Source organism: Panthera uncia, chromosome C2 (assembly GCF_023721935.1).
Source record: "Panthera uncia isolate 11264 chromosome C2, Puncia_PCG_1.0, whole genome shotgun sequence".
NCBI classification, from domain to species: Eukaryota; Metazoa; Chordata; class Mammalia; order Carnivora; family Felidae; genus Panthera; species Panthera uncia.
This window is the reverse complement of record NC_064810.1, coordinates 69,433,784-69,456,504: the sequence shown is the minus strand read 5'-3', so window position 1 is coordinate 69,456,504 and position 22,721 is coordinate 69,433,784. Positions and strand designations below refer to the sequence as shown.

The window sequence follows — 22,721 nt, the reverse complement described above, 5'->3', positions numbered from 1 at the left end:
TAGGGGCAAGGAAGGGACCCAGCCCCAGCTTGGACCCCCACTCTCTCTTCAGCTGTCGCATAGCCTTTAACTGGTTTGGGCCCTGAAATAAGATTCTTCCAGGGTTTCCTGGCTGACAAACATGTTGAAAAGATCACTGCCCTGCACCATCCGTCGTCTTCCTGCAGACTTTCAGGTGTCAGTATATGCCCCAGGCAATCCCAGACTCAGTGCCACATGATCTGAACATGACGTTCTTCAGGCCTCGGCTTAAACTGGGGGAGTTAATGTGAAAGATACTAGACATCTAAGTGAATGTGAGACAGAATTCCCATATGTCTTGAATTTACAAAGAAATTTGAAGAACTAGTTCCACCTCTCTTGGACTCCTCAGACAGATCAGAGATACGAAAATGGTTTAGTGTGTGGGGAGAGAGGATGGTTTGCAAAGAGATTTCCTCAGAGAGCTCTGCTGTCACGCTGAATCCCCCAACTTGACCACGTGGGAAGGAAAGGGGTGCCATCTACTTCACCTCCAACCTAGTCGGAAAGGCTTCTGTGGGGCTTACCAAGTGTTTCAGTTACCTATTGCTGTGAGAGAGACCACCACAAAAACCAGTGCCTTCAAACAACTATAATCATTGATTGGTTCAAAATTTTAGAATGTGGGCCAGGCTGAATGTGGACAGTTTGTCTGCTCTGAATGGTGTCAGCTCCAAAGTGACTCACTCATCTGGCTGGCAAGCTGGCACTGACTGATGACTGGGAGTTCAACTGGGATTGTTGGCCAAGGGGTATGGTTCTTCTCTATGTGGCTTCCTGGGCTTCCTCATAGCATGGAGGCTAGGTGCCAACAGAGAGGAAGAGGAAGGTGCCAGTCCTCTTAAAGGATGGGCCCGGGACCAGCAGAGTCCCTTCCAGCACACACAGTTGGGTAAGCAGTCACAAGCTAGCTTAGATTCAAGGGGTAGAGTAATAGATTCCTCTTCTTGATAGCTGGGTGGGCGTGCATATAAAGGAAGGGCAGGAATGGATGGTGGCCATTTTCGGAGAGGGCAACCAAACCACAAGACCTCTGGAGTTGAGGGGGTGTGTGTAACCTGGTAGCTGTTGCCCTTTTCTGGAGTAGGTTGGACTTGCACTGATTCAGGGCTTTGGGGGCAGAGCCAGGAGCTTGCTGGTATCTTAGGATCATTCTGGACTTCACTGGAGCCAAGGGAAGTGTGAGTGTTTCCCAAGGATCAGAAGTGGACTAAGCAGAGGAGTGAGCCCATGGGGCCTGAGCAAGAAGCTCAAAGTAAGATATCATGAGTGGCCACCCAGAAAACAGATGCATCATGTGTATCGAGGGAACTATGGGAGGAAGGTCCTAAGTGTGGGAGTCTTGAGCAATCCATAAAAGCATACATAACAGAAATTCTGCTCTAACCCTGTCTGCCCTGAGAGTACAAAGCTGCCATGTAGCATGTGACTAGGCCCCTTTACCTCCTCTCCTGCCCTTTCCCCTCATCTGGTGATGATGGGAACAGCCACTGTGAGGTGGGGACATGAGGGGTACTGGTTGAAGGAAGAAGCCTTTCCCAGAGACACACCAGCTTCTGTGAGAGGGGAGAGACTCTGTTGTTATTTTTTTTAATGTTTATTTATTTATTTTGAGAGAGAGAAAGTGTGTGCACCAGTGGGGGAGGGGCAGAGAGAGAGAGGGAGAGAGAGGATCCCAAGCAGGCTCTGCTGTCAGGGCAGCAGAGCCCTACATGGGGCTCGATCCCAGGAGCCATGAGATCATGACCTGAGCCGAAATCCAGAGTGAGGCGCTTAACCAACTGAGCCACCCAGGTGCCCCGAGAAGACTCTATTTTAAATGAAGACTGAAGAGTGACTAATATATAACCACTGAATGATGTTGCCTCTCACAACTAAAGTGACGATAACTGGGCACAGAAAAATCATGAGGCCTGCTGAGTTTTCATCCTGTAGCAGAAGAAAAGCTTTCCCCACTGAATAAAGTTTAAAAGGTAGTGGGAAACAAAAAAAAAAAAAAAAAAAGTTTATCTAGTCATGAACCATGCCTGTTCATCATACAGGTGCAGTCAATGAGCGGTGCCCCAGCAGATCCCAGCACTGGGTCTGCCACTCCACAGCTGGAATGGGGCCATGGTCCCACAGTCCGAAGGCCATGGTGTGGAGCAGGGCAGAGAGCTAAGTGTTGTGCAGGTTGTTTGTCTTATTGACCTTGCTTTGCTTCGGGGGAGAGAGGCTCACTAGAAAGTTCACTCACATCCTGGGGAAGGCTTCCAAGGTGGAAAGGATTTTCATTTCTCTGCAAGGCCTCAGATCCAGCAGATAGAGAAACTATCCCCAATGCTGTGGACCTTTTCCCCTGTCCTGGAGGTGTCCTCTGTCTCTTTCTGCCTTGAGTCTTGGGTCTAGAAATCACTGCACTCATCTCTCACAGATAGGTCATTGGGTATCTGCACCTAAAGATCTTAATAGTGCCTAGATGCCTGGGCTGCTCTGTGGAAGGCTCTAGTTGTGGAGTCAAACAGACTGGGAGTAGCTGGTAGTAAGGAAATGCCACATACATTGGTAAGATATGACCCTGAACTGCTATGTCCAGTCATGAGAGCAGACTCTCTTGTTGGCGAGAGAGCAGCTTGGAGCTGGAGCCCAACCTCTCCCCAGTCTCTCCTCAGCTACCCCTGCCTCCCACTCACTGCTCCCCCTTGACGCCCTGTGTCACGTGTGGATACATCACCTTTCTCTCATGATCTGGACAGCTGAGATATGACTCACCTTTTTAAATAAGTTTTACCAAAAGCTTAGGACATACAAATGAGAAATGAACACAAAGAGGAATATGGAGGCAGCAATCTGGCTCACAAGGCAGGGCTTACTTTGTGACTCTCTCCAGAGGTTTGTCTCTGACCCGAGGCCTCCAGCTCCATAGGGTAGATACCACCTTAGCCACCCCGAGGTCAGGACAATGAGGCTTGTGGAAAAAAGTGGATTCCTCACTCCTGCCTGCCTAGGGCCTCATTTAATAATTCATTTTCCTGAGTGAAGACCTTTTCACTCCAGAAGAGGGGATTAGCCCTGGGAATGACCTCACCTCAAGGAAGTGTGTATTGCGCTGCCCCTCTTCCACTCCAAGGATTTCTGGATTGGGTTCACATTATGTTTCAATACCATAACCCCAAGATCCATATAGTAGAGATTTCTATAAACACAACAGTAAAGCATGGATCTAGATTTTGTTTAACTCTTGAGTAGCCAATAAAATCTCCTAGGATGCCTCCAGTCATTGGTACCATTCACCAAATGTTTGTACTTCATCTCCTGGCCATATCGTATGCTTTGAAGTTAGGTGCAGGCATGTGTGATGGTTTAAAAATATCCATATGTTCTTTGATACTCTTCCCTTCAGGAGGTGGGGCTTAGGTTTGCCTATACGGTATGTGCTGGAGTTAATGACTCACTTAGAATAAGTAGAATATTCTGGAAGTGATGTTATATGACTCCTGAGACGAGGTCATAAAAGGTTTTCAGGCTTCCTTCTTGGGTTCTGTCTTGACTTGCTCATTCCAGGGGAAGCCAGCTGCCATGTCATGAGAACACTCAAGCAGCACTTTAGAGAGGCCCATGTGGCAAGGAATGGTGGCCTGCTGCCAACAACTAGTGTTAAATTGCCAGACATGTTAGTGAGTCACCTTAGGTCCCCCAGCTCCTGTCAACCCTTCAAACACCTGCAGCCCTGGCATCTTGACTGCAGCCTCGTGAGAGACCCTAGGCCAGAAACACCCAGCTAAGCTGCTCCCAGATTCCTGAATCCAGAAACTGTGTGAGATCATAAATATTTATTGTTTTCCATTAAGTTTTGGGGTTATCTGTCATACAGCAACACATAACTAATACCTTATGACTTGCTTTGGCCTGTGACGATGGACAGAAGTATTATTGCCAGGGAGAAGCCTTAAGGACAAGGTATAATCCTCTGTGTTCTTGTTCTAGTCAGTTTGCAGCTGGTGGCTGTGTCATTAGCCTGACCCTGGAGTGAGGACTGTGTCTGGGTCAGGGGCCCAGCAAGGCAAAGATGACATGGCAGAAGAGACGTTGAGGAATGTTTAAAGACAAAACCATCCACAAGCCTGACATCCTGCTCACACTTAGCAGAAAGCAACAGGGGATGGTAAAACATCTCAGGCCAGTGTTAACACCCCAAATCTGAAGTGACGGGAGAGAGAGTAGTGGCCAGAATCAGGTGAGAGGTGTAGCTGTAGGAGAGGGCTACTTAACAGGACTGTAACCTTGGTAAAGAAATGCAGCTGCTGTCAGCTAAGAACCCTGTAGGGAGGGCCCTGGAGGCAGAACGCACCCGCCTCCCTTACCTCCTGCTGGTGCCTCCCACTGCCCAACCTGTGTAGTCTTAGGTCTTGGTGTTGCCACTATTTATATGACTCTTTAAAAATGGCACCAAACAACAGTTCAGTCTTTTAGCTTTTTAGGGATGCAATTCGTAGCTTATTCATTTTGATGGTTCATTGAAAGGAAATTTTTCTTAGAATAGTTGCACCACTGAGGCTATTCTGAAGTTCTTCCATGGAAGGAGTGGACAGTATCTGCTTTAGATACTTTTTCACAAAGAATTATTTTCTTCCTTGTGAGATGGAATGTCAAGATGCCTACTGGCCTCCTCTTTGCCTGCACTTTAAAAGTCTTGCTCATGGAGATAGTGGCCTCCAATTTCAGAACAGTACATCTTTTCCCAAAAGGCCTTTCATCCTTCCATAAATACATATGATGGCCTGGCCCAGTCCTAAATCCAGTTAGAGGATTTGCACAGCAACCTCCCTCCCTCCAGAGCTGTGTTAGCTAATTCTAGGCTTTGAAGAGTCAGGAGTCTTTGCCAGAGAAAAGGCCAACTGAACGGGACTGAGTTTATAGGATAAATAAGTCAACTGCAAAGTCCTTGGGATTTGCTTGCTCTCACAGAGAACCTATGCCAGGTTGGAGTTCTCAAACCTCTCATTAGAGCCTTGTTATTCTAGTGAGGTCAGCCCTACCAAGTGTCCACCATCGAGGCATCCCTTCCTTGGAACTTCAGGTAGGTCATGATCAATCATGAATGCTGAAGATAAAATCCTTATTTCTTGAGAAATAATTATTGGCTCCTGCCTAATGTGGTCATTCTTGACGTTTGTACCTATGTGGAGCAGTAGCTTTCTCTGATGGTTGTATAGGAAGTCCAAGTCATAATAGTTGTGAGGTAACATCAATTCTCTTTTGGGAACTTTCAATGAAACTGTATTGAGAATTTGAGGACAGTTGATGGATTAGTTTCCTAGAGCTGCTGTAACAAAGTACTATAAACTGGATGGCTTAAAACAACAGAAATTTATTTTCTCACACTTCTGATGGCTGGAAGTCCAAAATCCAGATCTTGGCAGGGCTGTGCTCCCTCTGAAGTCTCTAGAAGAGGATCCTTCCTTCCCTCTTCTAGCTTCTGGGAGCCTCAGGTGTTCCTTGGCTTGTAACAGCATCAATGCAATCTCTGCCTCCATCTTCACATGGTTGTTTTCCCTCCGTGTGTGTGTGTGTTTGTGTGTGTGTGTGTGTGTGTGTGTGTGTGTGTATGTGTGTCTGTCTTCTTATGAGGACACCAGTCATACTGGATTAGAGCCCAGCCTACTCCAGTATGACCTCATCATAACTACCTCATGCAGAACATCTGCAACAACCCTATTTCCAAATAAAATCACATTCTGAGAGGGTTGGTATTTCAACATATCTTTTTTTTTTTTAATTTTTTTAACGTGTATTTATTTTTGAGACAGAGGGAGACAGAGCATGAACGGGGGAGGGTCAGAGAGAGGGAGACACAGAATCTGAAAGAGGCTCCAGGCTCTGAGCTGTCAGCCCAGAGCCCGACACGGGGCTCAAACTCACAGACCGCGAGATCATGACATGAGCCGAAGTTGGCCGCCTAACCGACTGAGCCACCCAGGTGCCCCTCAACAAAGCTTTTTGGTAGACACATTCAACCCTTAAGAGTAGACAAAATTTACAAGTACTGCATAGGCTTAGACCTGTCTTTTTTTTTTTTTTCTTTTAGAGGGAGGGAGGGGGAGAGAGAGAGAGAGAGAGAGAGAGAGAGAGAAAGAGAGAGGGAGGAAGGGAGGGAGGGAGAGGGGGAGAATCTCAACCAGGCTCCATGCTCAGTGTGGAGCCTGATGCAGGGCTCAATTCCACAGTGCTGGATCATGATCCGAGCTGAAATCGAGAGTTGGCTGCTCAAATGACTGAGCCACCCAGGAATCCCAGCTTAGACCTGTCTTTAGAGCTCCTTGTTTGTTTGTTTTTTCAATGTTAACTTAAAAAAAATACCTGTTGGGGTGCCTGGGTGGCTCACTCGGTCAAGTGTCTGACTCTTGATCTTAGCTCAGATCATGAATTCACAAGTTCGTGAGTTCAGGCCCCGTGTCAGCCTTAGTGCTGACAGCAGGGAGCCAGCTTGGGAATCTCTCTTTCCCTGTTTCTCTGTACCATTCCCTCCCAAAATAAATAGATAAACTTAAGAAAGGGAAAAAAAAACCTGTTGAGCAGAACTTACACAGACCCTCTTCTCTGTAAGTTAGAAAAATATGTGATGTTCTGTTCTAAGACATCTAATATTGGAAAGAAGCAGTTTACTAATGTAGACTCTGGAAGAACTGGCCCCACATCAAATTAAAATAAAGGTGTGTCTGTGGGGGGTGGGGAGCATGGTAAGGGCTACTCATACTAGGATAAATATAGCCCATCTTCCTGGAGCACCAATTTTGTTAGAACTTTTAAGGGGGAAACACATTTTTATGTATAACACATTATGAAACAGACTGTAAAATTCACATGGATTTTAAATATAAATTGCAAATCTTCAAAGAAATTTTAGCTTACAGCTGGCCTTTTTGGGCTACAACCTCTTCTCACCCGCCCCCAGCTCGTATTCACGTGAGGGTGCTTTCATGGCAAAGCCGAGGAAGCACGGGATCTGAAAGTGCCTTGCTGGTGGTAGAGCTCCACATTTGAGAGGAAGACAGCAACATGACCAGAAGACAAAGTACCCAGACCCTGCCTTTCAGCTGTTTGCATAAGTACCTTCCCTAGGTTAAGAACAGCTAACTCGCCCCGTGCGTTTATGGCAGGTTCACAGAGAGCTGCTTAGGCGAATGGGTTTGACAAAATTTCTTTATAAACTGTTTAGAGAAAATAAGGGATCTGAGCATCCAGTTCCAACGTGTGGGGAGTAGAGGATATGTTTCCCATACCAATAAGCCATTCTCCAACACCAGCTGAATGTGCTATGATTCAACTCAGTTCTGGCACTATCTACTTGGAGATAGTGTCATACCCCCCTAGGTTAAGGGCTCAGTCCCACAAGACTGTTCCCAATCCCACCACTTCAGAGGCAAGTCACTAGCCCAGGTTAAGCCCAGGCTATCTATCACCTGTGCTTCTGACTGACAAGCTGTAAATTGGAGGTTCCAGCAACCCTTCCTTGCATTCAATTAATTTGCCAGAATGGCCCACAGAACTCAGGGAAAGCTTTTATTTGCTAGGTTGCTGGTTTATTATGGAAGGCTATAACTCAGGAACAGGTGAAAGAGATGCATAAGACAAGGTATGGGAAGGGGCAAGGAGCCTCCATGCCCTCTGGGTGCACCACTCTCCCCTCCTCTCCATGTGTTCACTAACCCAGAAGCTCTCTGAACCCTGTCCTTTTGGGTTTTTATGGAGGGTTCATTACATAGACATGGTTGATTAAATCATTACCCATTGACAACTGATTTGCCCTCCATCCCTTCTCCTCTCTTCCAGGTCAGGACATACTAAAAGCTCTAATCACATGGTTGGTTCTTTTGGTAACCAGCCCCCCATCTTTAGGGACTTTCCAAAAGTCACCGCATTAACATAAAGTCAGTTGTGGTTGAAATGGATTTGTTACAAATAACAAAACACTCATTTCACTTCACAGCCCTGAGTAATTTCAGAAACTGAGGACAAGACCAAATATTACAACAAAAGATGCTCTTATTTCTCTTATAGTTCAGGAAATTCCAAAGGTTTGGACAGTTCTGTGCCAGAAATGGGGATGAAGACCAAACATGTACTTCCTATTATGAATCACAATATCACAGACAGTCTTCAGTGTTCCTTGATGCCCTTTATATGAGGATTCACATAATCAATTCCTGCTTGATTTAAAACAATTTTTAATGTTTATTTATTTTTGTGAGAGAGAGGGGGAGAGAGAGAGAGAGTGAGCAGGGGAGGGGCAGAGAGAGAGGGAGACACAGAATCTGAAGCAGGCCCTAGGCTCTAAGCTGTCAGCACAGAGCCCGATGCGGGGCTAGAACTCACGAACCGTGAGATCATGACCTGAGCCATATTGGACACTCGACCAACTAAGGCATGCAGGTGTCCCTGTTCCTGCTTGATTTTAGATCCCAGAAAAAGCTGCCTCCACAGAAGAATTAGTTAGAATTCTTTGCCTTATTGGACAATGAAAATTATGTAAGTGATTGTGTTTCTTTTTGCTTCATTGCCAGATACCTTAAAACCAAATTTCTGAGATCTTATAATACGTCAACTCTGATGCCAGAAAATGCCTGCTCCTTCTGCCACCTTCAGATGGACTCTGAGCTGTTTCTTTCCTATACGTCAAGTCTTGTTTGGTGTGGTAAACACCCACTCAGGTAGAGAGCAGGGCACAAATTATACTGAAAACATTTCTTCAATCAGGTTTTAAAGGATGTGATCAATTTACAACTAAAATTCAGATCTAAGACCAAAAAACTACTAATACAGACTAAAAGACAAGTCAAGCCCTAGAAAGGAACAGCTCCTGAATATTATTTTTTTAAAAGGAAAATCTATGTACATTCACATTGTTTTGCTATTATAAACAATGCTGCAATGAATACTTTTATGTGTATAATTCTCCGATTAGTTCTTTAAGGTATATTTCTAGAAATGAAATTATTGTCCTTATGGTATAATGATTTTCAAGAGCAAGTCAATTTGCTGTGTCTATTAGGATGTTTTGGGTCACATGAGAGGAAGTATAGCACAGTGGTTGAGACTGGACTCCAGAGTTTAAATTCTGGTTCCACTGGCTTCTGCCTGGCTTCAAATTCTCATTTCACTACTGAGTAGAATTAAAAGTTTACTTTGAGAGATAATAGTAAACACAATGGTGTACTCAGCCAAAAAGCAGAATTAAAAAGAAATAGCAAGGGAACATAAAAACTGGAAAGCATAAAACAAAATGAAAGAAGCAAGCCCAAATAAAACCATTACGAAAATGAATGTAGATGAGTGAAGCTTGCCTTGAGTAAACGACAGTGATTCTCAAATTGGGTCAACTATCAAATGAGAGACTGACTGCTTCTCACCTGAAGCTTACTCTTTATGGTGAAATCTGGCCATCATATCCAACTCACCACTGTCTCTGTTCTTGTCATGAAATGTAGATGGCCACTCAATCCAATGGAGTCTCTTCAGACCTTGTCTTTCTTAACCTCTTGGAAATATTTGGCGCTATTAGCCAAACCTGTACTCCTGACATAGGCTTCTATAAAGCTCCATTTTTCCTGTCTCTCTGACTACTACTTCTAAGTGTCTTTTTCCTGTGCCCATCCCTTAAATGTTGGTACTGTTCCTCAGGGGCTGCCCTGGGTGCTTTTTTTCTCCTTCTTTCTGTAAGCACTCCCAGAGCTTTAGTTACAACTCACATGCTGATGGATCCCAAATCTAGAATTCCAGTCCAGGTCTCACGAGAGATCCTGAGCTCCAGATCTGTATATCCAATTGCATATTGGATATTTCTATTTAGGAATTTTTTAGGAACCTCAAAATTCCACACTGCCCAACTGAACTTGTCATTTCTCCTATCTCTTTCTCCTGTTACTAGTAAATGGCACCACCTGGTTGCTAAAATCAGAAGCCTGGGATCCAGCTTTGAATCCCTCTCCCTTAACGGCCCACCTCAAATAGACGAGACTTTCCTAAATATTTTTCAAAGTCCACTTGCTTCCTGGCAAGCTCACCACCAACACCCTCTTCTGACCCACCATGCTCTCTTGCCTGGCTAACTGAATAGCTCCCCCAATGGCCTCCCTACCTTTGGCCGTGCCACCCTACAACCTAGTGTCCACTGTGCTCCAGAATGCTGCTTCTCTCACAAAAACATTGACCATGACACTTCCATGCTTATCCTTCAGAGACAGTCCCTTTGGGACTGGCCACTGAATTTCTTTTGTCTGGAGTGTGCCTTGCTCTTCTCACACTCAGGCCTTTGCACAGCTGTTTTCTTTCTCTAAAACATGACTTGCAATTCTCTTCTTAGCTTACCTCCTCCTATTCTTTACATCTCAGATTCAATGTCACTTTTTCGGGAAAATCTAAAGTAGTTTAGGGTTCCTGGCCATGTGCTTTGTTAAATAAATCACCATACAATTTCTTTACCGTTTACCGCAAAAGTGTTGAAATTTCGTAATTGTCCTGTTTCCCTGCAGGACTGCAAGGTCCATGAAGACAAAAACTGTGTCTAAGTTTTTCACCACCATGCACCCTAGCATATACCACTGTGCCCAGTAATCATTAGATTCTCAGTAAATAGTTATTGAATGCATAGGAAGACATACAAGGATGTGTCCTCTCCACATTGCACAAAATGTCAGAAAAACCTAGAAAATATAGCATTTTCTAATCTGAGGGGATAAGTTCAATGAACTTCCTATGCAGTGCAGTCATTAGGACTGTCATGGTAAAAAAATATTCAGTGACATATGGAAAGACGTTTCTCATACATTGTTAAGTGAAAATGACAGTGTTACATATGTATAGCCTGGTCGTGTTTTTGCTCTTGTGTTTTTAATTTTCCCTTAGAATTCTTTATTACATGCATTTACCTTTCTATTTATTTCGTAATTTTTCTTCTCAGCTTGTTTTCTTCCTGTGACTGTCGGCTCATGTTTTATGAAAGACATCTCTTCTTCCATTCTATCAAGGACACTAAACAATTTCCCGGTATTTTCTTCCTGTATCCTGCAGTAGCCTGCATTTTCAGGGATTTAGTCCCTTCCTCTTGTTATCTAGGGAGGAAGGGATTTGTCCTTCCTCTTATTCAGTAGCATTTTTTCATGGGCTCCATTTTTTTCTCTTTTTACTTACTTAGATTGAATGAAACAATTATCTCCTGCTTGGGAGATAATAGCATCCTTTTCTTAGATCAACAGCTTGAGAGGAGGTTGGTGTGAATGGTTCCCAGTGAAATTCTGAGTTCTAGCGGACTCTAGTACAGCTTTGCTCACTGAGGTGACGTCTTCTTCAACACCTACTGCCTGGCTCTTTGATTCTATGACCCCATATGGTACATGACAATTTCAATTCCTTTTCCATTAAAAGGAATCCAGGCTTCTAGGGGAAATGGAGGATTCCAGGTCTAGGTTGGAAACACGCAAAATAAACTTGAACATCTCATCATACCAGATAGTGAAGATTATGCATCAAAAGGATTCAGAGACCAATTTGAAGGGGCTTTCAATGCCAATGATGAATAATTTGAATATCAGTGAGGATAATTGCAATGGATCAAAACACATCACATAATTAAATCCATGCATTGACAATACCGCCGCCCCCTCAAGCCCTGATTGGTCTCTGGAAGGGTGCTAGAGACCAGCCCATTATTTTAAATAAAGGTAGGAAATCAAGCATTGATGTAGCCTTTCCTGCATGAACTGTATCACTGAGAAACCAAATACAGATTGTAGGGGAGTTACTTTTTATAGAAGTATCACAGTTGATAAATGAAGGAAAGATAGAATTACAATCATTGGCAACCCGTAAGGTAATAATGGCTCTAGGCTTGAATCATCAACAGCTACTAACATCACAAAGAAAGAGTTGCAACCAGACATTAAGGGACTCCTGGTGGAAGAACACAGCAACACCTATAAAGTAGACTTACCAAAAATATCTAACCTGACCAAGCCTCTAGGTTCAATTCCCTTTTACAGGAAATTCAGAGGATAGAGGAACATGCTAAACATTTTGCCACCAACAACATGAGGATGCAATCATCGAAAGCCAGATTGCAGGAAACTCCACCTGCTTCCCTCAACAATTTCCTAGGGGATATATAATGGTAGAGGGAGAATGTATAGAATCTAAAAAGATGTATCCCCAATGTACGGACCTTATCTGGATCCTGAGTCAAACAAACTGTCTTAAAAAGTCATGATATTTATCAAACAATTGAAAACTTGAGCACTGACTGGATTTCTTACAATATTTTTTTTAAATTTTTTTTTAACGTTTATTTATTTTTGAGACAGAGAGAGACAGAGCGTGAATGGGGGAGGGTCAGAGAGAGGGAGACACAGAATCTGAAAGAGGCTCCAGGCTCTGAGCTGTCAGCACAGAGCCTGACGCGGGGCTCGAACTCACGGGCCGTGAGATCATGACCTGAGCTGAAGTCGGCCACTCAACCGACTGAGCCACCCAGGCGCCCCAAGGATTTCTTACAATATTAAGAAATTATATGAACTGCTGGGGTAATAGTGATACTGTATTAATGTGAAAAAATTATTTATTTTTAAAAATACATGTAAAATATTTACAGATGAAATGATATGATATTGAGAGTCTGTTTCAAGTGGGGAGTGAATAGAATATAAAAGAAACAAGATTGGCCATGAGTTGATAATTGTTGAACTGTGTGATAGGAACACCTTAGAGGCTGTTACTCATTGTACCATTCTGTTGATTTTCCACATCTGACATTGTCTATAATAAAAAGTTTTAAAAATTGCAATAATCCCAAAACAGTCAGTGAAATAACCTCTTTCACCGAGGGACCTGCAATGGGTCCCATTCTGCCCCAGTTACATTCTTCACTCAGCATCTACTGCTAACATCAAGACAAGTCAAAATTACCTTGAAAATCCTTTAAATTTCCCATGAAGTAATTAAATAAGGTATTGTTCTTCGTAAGCCTTGTAGAGTGATTCTTATGTACATCAGCATTTGAAAAACAGATCAACAGGGGTGCCCGGGGTGGCTCAGTCAGTTAAGCATTCAACTTTGGCTCAGGTCGTGATCTCACAGCTAGTGAGTTGGAACCCCACATTGGGCTCTGTGCTGACAGCTCAGAGCCTGGAGCGTTCTTTGGGTTCTCTCTCTCTCTCTCTCTCTCTCTCTCTCTTTCTCTTACTCTTACTCTCACTCTCTCAAAAATAAATAATAAACATTTAGAAATTTTAAAAAAAGAGAAAGAAAAACAGATGAACAAAAGGAAGATCCAAAAACCTGGCATACTTTCTTCACTTGTTTTCCCGAATACTGCTCTTTCTTGCTTTACCTCCTACCTAGCTAGTTTTTTTGCGGCTTTCCTGTCATCCCCCTCTAAATGTTGGGGTGCCCTAGGGACCAGTTTTTGGATCTCTTTTCTATCTACTCTAACTTCCTAGTGAATTCATCAAGTCTTATTGCTTTAAATAATGTCTACAAACTGATGACTCCCATATTTCTATCTCTAGCCCAGAATCATTCCCCTGAATGCCAGATTAATTTATCCAATTGCCTGCTTGACATGTCCATCTGGATGTCTAGTAAGCATCTCAAATTAACATATTTGAAATAGAATTCTTGATTTCTAAATCCTTCCCATCTTGCTCCCTCTCCAGTGCTCCTCTTCCCTATAAATGGCACCAGTTGCTCAGGCCCAAAGATAGAGTTGTCCTTAATGCCCTCTTTTCTTCAATTCCTATATTCAATCTTTCATTAAATCCTATTTGTTCTTCTTTAAAATAAATCCAGAATCCAATCACTTCTCACCACTCTTGCCTGGTTTATTCCCATGGTTTTGCAACTGGTCTCCTGACTTCCACTCTTGCCCCGCTGTTTCTTCTCAAACCTAGCAACCTAGTGGTCTTACATAGATCATGTTACTGCTCTTCTCCAAATCTGACCCTTGTGTTCCATCTCAGAGGAAAATCCGAAGTCTTGAAGTGGGTTACAAAAGCTTTCAAAATATTGTGCAGTGAGCTCCACTATTTTCCTCTACCCAACCAGCCCTCTGATCTTGTGTCTATTATCGGTTTCATTGACTTTGCCCCAGCTCCGTTGACTTCACTGCTGTTCCTTGAACATGCCCAGTGCCCCGCCACCCCAAGAGCTCTATCTTCCTTGGTTCTTTGCTCAGTTCTCACATTATAACCTCCCATAACACACACACACACGCACGCACGTGTGCTTCTTAGCACTACTTCCCCCACTTATTCAACTTTATTTTTTCTATAACACTTATCCTCTGGTACACTACATATTTCTTATTTATTACCCGTCTTCTCTATGGGAACATAAACAATCTAAGAACTGGAAATGTATTTTGTTCACTGTTGTATTCCCACTACCTACAATAGTTCTTGGTACATGGAGAGAGACCCACAGTATTACTTGAATGGATAAATCAGTGAAGGAAGGGACAAGAAGAAAATCTAGATGTAGACGGGTAGGCATGAGACATTTAAGATACCTTTCAAATCCCAGTAACAAGTGGGGGGTGGGTGGGGAATTTGGAGGTGCTTCTGCTTGTCACCAGGTTTACTCCATCTCATTTTAGTATACAAACTCCTCCAGGGGCACCTGAATGGCTCAGTGGGTTAAGCCTCCCAACTCTTGATTTTGGCTCAGGTCATAATTTCATGGTTTGTGCTTTCAAGTCCTGCGTGGGGGCTCTGCGCTGACAGTATGGAGCCTGCTTGAGATTCTCTCTCTCTCTCTCTCTCTCTCTCTCTCTCCCTCTCCCTCTCTGCTCCCCCCTCTCAAAATAAATAAACAAACTTAAAAAAACCCGCAAAACTCCAAAGCTGCCATGTTGTGATATGCTCTATGGAGAAGCTTATATCCCAAGGAATGAAGGGATCCTCATCCTTCCAACAAATCCCTCCAACAACCCCATGAGTGAGGAAGGACGTAGGTCCTTCCTTTTTGAGCCTTAAGATGACTATGGATGGCTTTGCGAGAAACCTATAGCCAGGGGACCCAGCTAAGCCATTCCTGGACTCTGACCCGCAGGAACTATGGGGAAAAAATGTTGTTTTAAGCCCCTATGTTTTGGGGTAGTTTGTTACACAGCAATAGTTAGCAAGACAGAATTTGGGTTGGTGACTAGACCAGAAATTCCTTGAAAGCAGTGACTGTTTACTCAGCGCTTGCCAGATGAATATTTTTTAAATGACTGGATGACTTGGAGTTTTAATCTTTTTCTGTGTCTGTGTGTATTTTAGGGGAGAGTTGGGGAAAGCTACATCAGGCGGCTGCTAACTAGATGCTACTTTAAATGTAGTGTCTGTCTCAGTCTTGCCTATTCCTCTCTAATCCTGCCATCCCCATTAAGTGAACCTGTCAGAGGTTGTGATGATGTGGACGGAATGGGGTTTCCTAAACAAGTGATCACTTTCCACCTAGTGTAAGATGCATATTTCAGAGATAGACGTAAGCAGAGAGGGAATGATTATTATCAATAACAATGGCCCCTTGATTAGAAATCTGAATGCTACTCTTCTTAGACCATAACCTGTAGTTAACACTCACAGGTTATTGTTACAGATCGAGTTGCTTGAATATCTCCCTCTTCAGTTAAGATGTACATCCCTAGAGGTGTGGTCCCTAGGGAACAATCTCCACGGTATAAATGATGCATCACAGAGGGGACATTTCTAGAGCCCATGATGCTAGTGCCCAGGTCGCCAGCATTTAATCCCTCATTTTGAATCTCAGCCAGAGAATGTGACAAATACAAGAGATTCAATACATTAACTCTTAGGTCCAAGCATCTGATTTTTCCACATGCACATCGACACAGGCAATACCTACATTGAGACATAGTGAATTCCTTTCATCAGAAAGCTGACCGAGCCTCAAAGTAAAAATTCCTTATTGTACCAGTCAGAAGCTCAGGGAGAACTGCTCAGTTCTGCCAAGTCATGTGGTCTGCGGCCAAGCTGACAGGGAAACTAAAAAGCGTCGGATGTGAACATTTCCCTTTATACCCAGGTCTCTTCTAGGTGGATAATGGGAAAGCTCAGGAGAAAGATGGTTAGTTTGGAATCTTTTGACTGAGTCTCACATTCCATATTCCAAGAAAGAATCTCTCTACTCTCTGTGGGGTGTGTTCTAGGGCCCTGGGGTTTGGGAGAATGCAGCTGCTTGGCTTTTTTTCTACTCAAATTTGTATGCTTCTCTAGCAGATGATTGCTAACACTGCCGGGGCTGGACAAGCCTAGTTCTAATTTTTCGAGGTACAAAAAAAAAAGATTTTCTCATCTGCTTTCTCTGAGGAGGGTTTGGTGATGCATCACCCAGCTGGGCAGGGCGGAGTGTTCTGTAATTGCTAAAACTAGGATTATGCAAGGGTGTGGGGGGATGGGCTTGAGGCCTGGGGCACAGGAAGTGGATTTGAGAGGGGCTACCCCTGGATAGGAGTGGATTAATTAGTATAACTAATAGCAGGGTGCCCCTGGGTTGGTGGAGGCAGCTCTGTGTAGGGGGATGGAGGCTAGGGAACTCTGACAATGGGAGAGTTTAGGCTGAGTGGTTAGTGGTAGATCCAAGGCTTCGTATATATCGACCTGTCTTTGTCCTGCTGCCCAGTCGCTCTCCAGGTTAACATGTGAAGTTGTTGAGGTCTTCCTCTGCTGGTGTCCGAGCATGTATATGAAGCTCTAGGGAAACCAGAATTTGGAAATCAATACTTTATTTATTTTCAAGTCATCTGGGTAGTTTCTGGAGTTCTGTCTGGGCCCTGGCTATCACCTGATTCATTTATTCACATATTCACCCACTGAATAAATTTCTTGAGCACCCCCTTTGTGGCAGATGCTATTCTACAAGAGTGGGGAAGAGCCATGAGGTCTGTATGTCTGTGGAGTTTACTTTTGTGTGGAGATGATATGGATTTAGCACCATCCAGAAGGATGGGTCCTGCTGGCTCATCAACTCCCATGGGCAGTTCTATTCCAATGTCAGCACAGATGTGATATTCCGAGTGGATAGCTATTCTTGAATATAAACAGCTGTGCATCGGCGTGTCAAAAAGCTTCTTTAAAGGAATGCTTTCTCTTGTCTGAGACTTTGAGGCTTCAGAGAAAGACATTTTCATCCAGACATCAGGAAGCTCTGGGTTGACAAGGGCACCCAAGAGAAACGCTCAGAACACCTGCAGCTGAGTTTAGCTTGACTATAACCCCACCAATTTTGTCATTTGAGATGTAAAAACATCTCTCAACCTCCACCCCACCCTCACTCCACCATCATTGTTGGGTCTATTGGACTTGAGACACGAGGTCTATGGAGAATCAAAACAACAGATTTAAGGAACTGATTCATTCCTGAATGGTGTTTTGGAAAATGACAGCGTTGTTAAGCCTCTAGAACCCAGGTAAACTGGTTTGATCTGAAATGGTGTCTGGGAGGAACATGGGGTCAAATGGCAGCTCTCGAACCTTCAAGAACAGCTTCTCACCTCTGGCTGTGCATTAGAGTGAGCCAGAGAACTTTAAAACTTACCCATACTAGACTCCAATGCAGCCAAGTTAAATCAGTGGCTCTGAGTAGGGGGCCTGGCCATTTACTTCACTTTTTTTCTTTTTTTTTTTAAAGCTCCCAGTGATGCTGATATGCAGCCAGATTTGGGAACCACTCCTCTAGAGTGTTCTAGATGGTAAGCAGGCCTAATCTATCAGAGAGCAAAGGTAAGTTAAACAGGCTGCTTGTACATGCCGGAGGGACTTTCAAGCTCACCAGTAAGTCGGTCAATAGGTCTACATTTCAAAAGCAAATTTCCAAAGTTCAAGTCACTTTTCCTGTGGCTAGAAACCTTTAAAAGTTTAGCAAACTTTTAGTTCCAAAGCAGATTTGAAGTTTAAAATTTAAAGCTGGCAAGCTGTGTCATCCCGCAGAAAGGAATATTTTAAATTCCTGGAGAGCATGTCAGAATTTCAAAGGATAATAATAATAGGTAAAAGCTGACTGATGTCTAGAGCCAAGCAGGCAGCAAGGTTTAACAGTCTTACAGTTCCCCCAAACCTCCGGGCTCTCTCTCCATCTTCTTCGTAGAAATAAACAATGATGGGTTTGGAAGGCCAGCCCTTACCCAACAAAAGAATCCTGTCTGGAACATCTCTGCTGGAGGGCCAGCTAATCCTGCTAGTACAATTTAAATAAAGAGGCACTTATTGTGTCCTAGAACAGTCTGTACTGCTTTAGTATAGCTGGGTTTGTGTAAGAAATGTACATCTTTGGGTTGGGCTGAAAAGTACAAGTGTGCCTCATCAGTCCCCGTTCTGCCCCTCTTCCAGGGCTGGACTACTTATGGCAGCCATGTCCACTCCCCATGTCCTCTCTTCTCTAGCCTGTGTCCTCACTTTCTCTGACCTTTCTAGGCATAAGATGATTTCTAGACCCCTTGCCACGTGGTGGTTCTCTCAGATCTGTCACTATGACATCCAGAACCAAACGCTGGGTATGAAATCTCAGATGCATCAAGGAGTGTCGTGGCAAGATTCACACACAAAACCACTACAGTCTAATTTCTCCATGATGAGAAGGGGAGGCCAGGCCCAGGCTGGAGCATGCCAGAGTGGGGACTCTGGAATGGTCTGAGCTAGGCCTTTGAGAGCCGTAGATCTGAAGTGATCATAACTGTGTGGTCAGAGGAGGACAGACAAGATTTAGCACCAATTTGTAACAAAAGATTAGACATAAACACCACTTTGTAGTTTTAGTACAATTACTCCTTTAATTTTTGTTAGTAAACATCTTGAAAACGTGTGGTCTGCTCTGTGTGTTGTCTTTGTCGTATGGAAAAGAGGGGCTTCATAGATGGAAAACAATGAAAAGGGAGGTAAGAAAGTGCTCCCTTTGTGATGGGCGGAAAGAATCCCCGTTGGTCCCTCTGCAATGCTGGCTGGTGTCAAACAAACTGGGTGGTCCCCAGCCAAAAGCTGCTAGAATAATCTAGAAGGCAGGAAGGGATTGAGACCAATAGCTGATGTTGGTATGAGTGCCTTGCTCCCCTGAAGAGAACATCAGCAGGCTCGGTGTTCTAGGAGAGCATAGTGGAGGCCGAGGTAATGCCCCAAATATGTTCATCAAAAGCCACTCCTCTTGAGGAAGGAAGAAGACAGTTGTCTTAGCTCCCTCACACACCTGTTTTTGTCTCGTGCCAGGGAGTCGGGGCTTTCACAGATACTTTAAAGAATGTCTTGTCTTAGAAAGAGACAAGTTCAGAGAGATTTCCAAGGGGTAGAAGACCAGAGGCAGCTTTGTCCTTCAGAAGGTGAAGGCTGGTTGGAAAGCTGGCAGTCTGGAGGTGAGGATAAAAGCAGGCACACTGTTTCCTCGTGTTAGAGCCAGAAAGAGGAATTGTAATTAGAAATGAGGTAATCATTCTGCTGGCTTGTAATTCCTGCAGTTGTAATAGTTTGAACCCGGAGAGTCTCCCTCTGCAGTGAAGATGTTCTGTGTCTCACCACAGAATGGGCTTGTTTCAGAAGGAGACTCAGGGGAGGGCCAAGGTCTCAAGGGTTGGGACCTTCCTACAGGAGGGGGCCACCAGGCCTATGTTGACACTGGCCCAGGGAGCAGCCACTAGCTCTTAGTCATTCTGTTTGTTTAGTTCTGAATACATCGCCACATACAGTGACTTTATAATAAAAGGCTTTCTGATTTTGTGGGGTTTGCTGGCTGATAAGGTGACATCTGATATGATTTTCTCCCTCTTACTTCGTCATCTTCCTGGATATAATCTTCTGAAATACAAAGTAGAGACAAGAAATAATTAATACATAAACTGAGGATGGGGGATTGAGGGGAGGTTGTTTCTCTGTCTGAAATATCTGGATTCCTGAGCTCTGTCATGGCTTGCCCGACATCTGAAACCTTGTGACAGATGGCATTTGGAAACAAATACACACAAAGAACTTCCCTCAATGGATATTTTCCTTTTAGGGGAAAAAACCCCCACCTATTATTGATGCTATTTCTTTAAACTAGAGGCAGTTAACATTTAACCTGAGTGGTTAATCTCCTCTAATTACTCTAACAAAGGACCTAGATACTGCCCAATAAAACCCACAGCATCTCCAAAATTCCAGGGATATAACATTCTCATGTTTTAGAGGAGATGGAAGCTGGTTTGGAAATGGCATCTGTTGAAACGAATGTCAGCCTGCAAGGAATTATACTGCCTGAAGAGGAATTTAAATGTCCTGAGCCTGTGCAAGTATCCGAAGTGACGGAATGCGAAAGGTGCTTGTTCGTTCACTCATTCATATATTCATTTATTCATTTACTTAACAAGTATTTATTGAGAGCCAACTGTGTCCACAGTGTGTATTTGGCTTCCCAGGTTAGAAAGAGCTCTGCCATCAGATTCTAACTTTGTAGGAGAGAGAGTGCATATTCACTAACCTTCTCCTGAGATGCAGGGTGGCCCCAGCTGATCGGATGCTGGTCTGGCAAATGGAGCATCACTCTTAGATGCTTGTGGGCTCCCAGCAGCCTTCACATTTGGAAACACAGTTATGGAGGCAGATGATCTCACCCACATGACTGGGTATTGGGGCCACCTGAACCCAAGCTTGTTCCACTTCCCTGCTCTCCACATTAAAATGTCTCTGTATCTTTACACATTGTCTTCTCCTTCCCTCTGGTTTCAGAGAAAGCAGTGTCCAAGGCTGACCTCTCCAGCTGTCCTCACCCTCTCCAGCATCTGGTCTTTCTTTCTCCCCTCTTGATTTTTTCTGTATTCCATTTAACATACCTAGTTCTCCCCCTCTTGTACAGACCATCTCCCTCTTCTGCTCTTCCTCCAAATACCATCATTTCCTCTATTTCCAGTGAGCACCAACCTTCTCACATGGTACTTCCTCCTCTCTGTGCACTCCATCCTCTCCCTGCAAACTCCCTACAGCCCCCTGGATGAAACTAACTGCAAAAGTGACCAATGACCTCTATGACAGAGAGTTGTGTCCCAATGTCTGTTGATCTTTTTATTCCTTTAGAAATGGAACCCATCAGTTTTAGCTGAGTACCAGACTGCCCAGCCAACAGTGGCATTTTCCAGGTTCCCGTGCTGGTAGGTGTTGCCATGTATGTGACTTCTGGGTATTCCCTTGAAAGGATGGGGCATGCCATCCACTTTTCCTTTTTATCTTCATCCTGTGGAGGGATGACAGGAACTAGTAATTTTAGATCTGAGATAGAAACCTTAGGCTCAAGATGGCAGAACCAGACAAGACAGAAGGAGCATGGGTCCCCAATAAGATGGCATGCCATATTAGTCCTGAAGTGTTTATGCTGGACGGTTGTGTGAGAGGAAATACACTTCACACTATTGTTTTGGCCTTATTATTGAAGCCAAATCTGTTTTCTTACAGAATAACCACATCTTATCAATGTAAGCTGCTTCAAATTGCCAATTCCAATGTCCATTTCTCAGCCCCTACTCTTCTAGATTTCTCTGCAGCACTGGGCACTGTAGATGCCCTTTCTTTCTGAAGCTTTCTCCTCCTTCTGCTCCCCTGCTATTGCACAAGCCTGATTCCCTCCCCACCCCTCTGATTGTTCTTTCTTTATGTATCTCAGCAGCTTCCCACTCTCTCTCTGTCCTTTAACTGTGGCCCTTCTCCATTGATTTTCCCTCCTTTAGTAAGCTGATTCCAGCTCATAATTTCAACCCTTTCTTCAGACCTTACTAGCACTGCCTGGGTCTGCCTCCTGGACAGGTGCAGATACTGAGCACATAGCAGTATGGTGGGATGGTTAAGAGCACAGACTCTGGAGCCAGACTGTCCTCTTTGAATCCCAGCTCTGCCACTTTATACTGTGGGATCTTGGAAAAGTTACTTAACCTCTCTCTGCCTCAGTTTCCTCACAGATGAAAGGAAGACAATAAGATGATTTCTCTCAAAGGGTTGTGGTGAGGATTAAGTGGTTTATAGATGTTCAGTGCAGAGAGCCTAGCACCTGGAAAGAGCTCTGTGAGTGTTAACTCTTGTTATTGTTGGCATTCACACCTGAGGACACAGGTCTCAGTCCCGAAGCAAGCCATGGCTGGCCCAGACATTACCTCAGAGTCACAGTACCCCATGGTGGCTAGAAACGTGATTGGATTTTCCTGCCTGCTGGGCTCTCATTTCCTCCCGCTCTGGTCTCTGGCAATTATAAGATAGTTTTATTCCCCTCTGTGTCAGTGATTTTTGGACACCCACACCCAGTCCTGACACTCCACTGGAGCCCCCCAGTACTGCCTCTGAAACAGTCCATGGCTGGGGCACCTGGAACCCATCCTTCTCATCACTGTCAAAGCTGCCTAGATGGGCCCTGCTTACTTGGTGGAATCACAGGCCTTGTGCTCTGGGGCTGATTGACTATAATTCCTATAACACTACTGAGCATTTTTACTAGGAAGTTTCTCTTTCTTTCCCCCTGAGTAATTACGGCACCAGACTTGTGTAGATTAGTAGGGAGACCCATTTCGAGAATCACACTGATCCTAATTCAAATCCAAGCTACTCCACTAGAGTTGGAGAAATTCCTAACCTATTCAGAGTTGTAGAACACACAACTCATAAATATCTTAAGTAAAACTAGATGCGTTTGGGCGATGCTCATAGGGAACTTGGGCATAGGAA

At 44.1% G+C, this 22,721-nt stretch overlaps 1 protein-coding gene across 2 annotated transcripts in view; it reads left to right on the top strand.

The window, feature by feature from the left end:
- Positions 1-3,560: 3,560 nt before the first annotated feature.
- Positions 3,561-22,721, top strand: part of ZNF148 (zinc finger protein 148) — a 167,998-nt gene continuing 148,837 nt past the window's right edge. For both annotated transcript variants that reach the window (XM_049629451.1, XM_049629450.1), the window contains exons 1-2: positions 3,561-3,815; positions 17,686-17,777. The gene's annotated coding sequence lies outside the window, so the exon portion shown is untranslated. The remainder of the gene's footprint in view (positions 3,816-17,685; positions 17,778-22,721) is intronic.